Here is a 3,193-nt window from a genome sequence, read left to right as displayed (position 1 = left end):
CCCAAAATCTCCACCAAAAGGCTCCTAGATTTAATAACCAAATTCAATAGCATAGCAGAATACAAAGTCAACACTCAAAAATCAATAGCAGGGCCAGGGATTTAGCTCAGTGGTGCTGCCACCTACCTCACAAGCGCAGGTCCCGAGTTCAATCCCTAGTACTCAACAACAACAACAACAAAATAGTAATCCTGTACACAAATAACAAACTCACTGAGACTGAAATTAGGGAAACAACATCTTTCAGAATAGCATCAAGAAAAATGAAATAATTAGGAATAAATTTAACAAAAGAAGTAAAAAAATTTTACATTGAAAACTACAGTACTCAGAAAAAGGAGACTGAAGAGGATATCAGAAAATAGAAAGATAACCTTTGTTTTTAGATAGGCAGAACAAATATAGTGAAGATAGCCACAATTCCAAACTGTTATATAGATTTAATACAATCCCAATCAAAATGCCAATAACATACCTCACAAAAATAGAGAAAACTATCCTATAATTTATTCAGATGCAGAAGAGACATAGAATAGCAAAAGCAGTTCTGGACAACAAAGACAAGACAAGGAACAACACAATCTCTTACTTGAAATTATATTTCAGGACTGGGGATTTATCTCAGTAGTGCTACCTGCCTAGCAAGCACAAGGTCCCAAGTTTGAGCCCCATGAGAGAGAGAGAGAGAGAGAGAGAGAGAGAGAGAGAGAGAGAGAAATTATATTTCAAAGCCACTGTGACAAAAATAGCATGGCAAAGAAATAGACTTGAGGACTGATTGAACAGATTAGAAGATGCAGAAACAATTCCAAACACACTTAGCCACCTTATCTTTGATAAAGAGGCCAAACACCTTCACAGGAAGAAAGCCTTTTAATAAATGATGCTTGAAAAATTGACTTTCCACATGCCAGAGTTAACCTAGACCCATAACCCTCACTATACACTAAACAAAAATCAAAATGGATCAAAGATCTAAATATTAAAACAGAAACACTAAATCTGCTGGAAGATAGAATAGGTAAAACTCTTGAAGACATTGGTGTAGGCAAAGACTTCATAAACAAAACCCCAAATGCACAGGAAAGGTTTCAAAGAATCAACAACTGGGATCGCATCATATTAAAAAGCTTTTGCTCAGCAAAGGAAACTACCAACAGAATGAAGAAACAATGTACAGAATGAGAAGAAAATTTTTAAAAGAAAAATTCCTCAAAGGACTAATATCTAGAATACATAAAGAACTCAAAAAAATCAGACCCCCCAAATTTAAGAACCCAATAAAAAAATGGGGATCTGAAATGTATAGACACTTCTCAGATGAAGAAGTACAAATAGCAGATAAATATGTCAAAAAACGTTCAACATCACTGGTCACTTGAAAAAATGTAAATTAAAACAACACTGAAATTCCATCTCACTCCAGAAAGAATGATTATTACCAGACATCAATAACAAATACTTGGGCCTTGGATTTGGCTCAGTGTTTCTGCTGCCTGTCTCATAAGCACAAGGTCCTGAGTCTGATCCCCAGTTCAAAAATAAAAAATAAAAAAAATTACAAATGCCTGCAGGGTTGTGGGGAAAAGGGAACCCTTCTCCACTGTTGGTGGGAGTGTAGACTGGTGCAGCCAGTGTGGAAATCAATGTGGAGATTCCTCAAAAAGCTAGGATTAGAGGTCCTATTTGACCCAGGAATTCCCCTCTTAGTATGTTCCTGAAAGTGTTAAAGGTATCATACCACAGCTATACATGCACATCCATGCTTATAGCAGCATAATTTGTAATACCTAAATCTTGGAAACAGCCCATATGCTCATCAACAGATGAATGCATTTTAAAATGTGGTTTTGAAGGCCAGGGATTTAGCTCAGTGGCTCCACCGCCTGCCTCACAAGCACAAGGACCCGAGTTCAATCCCCGGTACCAAAAAAAGAAAAAAGAAAAGAATGTGGTTTTTATATGGTGGAATACTGCTCTGCCATAAATAAGGATAAATCTGAGACATTTTCAGGTAAATAGATGCACCTTGGGGCCATACTTTCAAGTGAAATAAATTGGACACAAATGTTTAAATATCACATTGGTTTGCTTGTGAAAGAAACTGAAAGGGTAAATAAGGACCAAAATGGATGATAAAATAGAGAAAAAAAATGTTCAACAGAAGAGGATAGAGAAGGAAGTGAAAAGGGAAAAAAAGAATAGAAGAAAAAATGAAAACAAAGCTTTTGTCAGGAAGTAGGGGAAGAAGGGTTGAAGAGAGGTGAACAGAATGGAAAGGAATCAAGGTGTATTATGTATGGGTACAAATTCCTGTGATGAAGGTTATCATTATGCACGTCTAAAGTGTACCTATACATTAATTTAAAAAACAAATTGGGTGAGAGAGAGAGGACATAAAAAATCATAGAAACAAACAAATGTAGCTTCATTTATAAGCCCTGTGTAGTAGCTACACAGCTATAACCCTAGCACCCCAGGGGCTGCAGCGAGAGCGCAGCAAGTTTGAGGCTAACTTAGGTCACATAGCAAGACACTGTCTTGGAAACAAATAAATATGCAACGAACAAAACAAAACAACACGGTGCAGAGTGTGCAAATCCACAGGGAAAGTAGATTCACAGTATCCAAGGGCCTTGGGATTAGATTGGGGAATTACTTATTATAGCACACAGGTTTATATTGGGGGTGAAGAGACACTTCCAAAATTAAATAATAGTGCTAATGGCCAAGCTTGACCAAAATCCATTGTCCTGCAGTTTGGCACAACAGAATTCCAAAATCGGAGTGCTGAACACTGGACGGCCTCAACCAGTGCCTCCATACTGCGTCTAAGGGAAGCTGTCGAGCTGCCTCTCCTTGGCCTGCAGCTTCACCATCACCACCTCTGACTGGTCGTCATGTGGGTTCACCCGGTGTATTCTTCCCAAATTCCTCTGTTACAGTGACACCAGTGGTGTTGGGTGAGGATCCTGTGAGCTGATAATCACTTGTTACCCTGATTACATCGGCAAAAATCCTGTTTTCAAAGAGTTGCATTCTGAGGTTCTGGGAAGGACACAAATTTGCAGGGACCACTACTCAATCTGGAACCACTAGAGCATTAAGACTGCTTGGACGTAACTACAACAGACCTGGACTGCTGAAATTAGGAGTTCGCTCGTAAAATTCTTTTTTTTTTTTTTTTTTTTTT

The sequence above is a fragment of the Fukomys damarensis genome, unplaced genomic scaffold (genome assembly GCF_012274545.1).
Source record: "Fukomys damarensis isolate Sample0158 unplaced genomic scaffold, DMR_v1.0_HiC HiC_scaffold_3, whole genome shotgun sequence".
NCBI classification, from domain to species: domain Eukaryota; kingdom Metazoa; phylum Chordata; class Mammalia; order Rodentia; family Bathyergidae; genus Fukomys; species Fukomys damarensis.
This window is presented reverse-complemented; position numbering follows the sequence as displayed.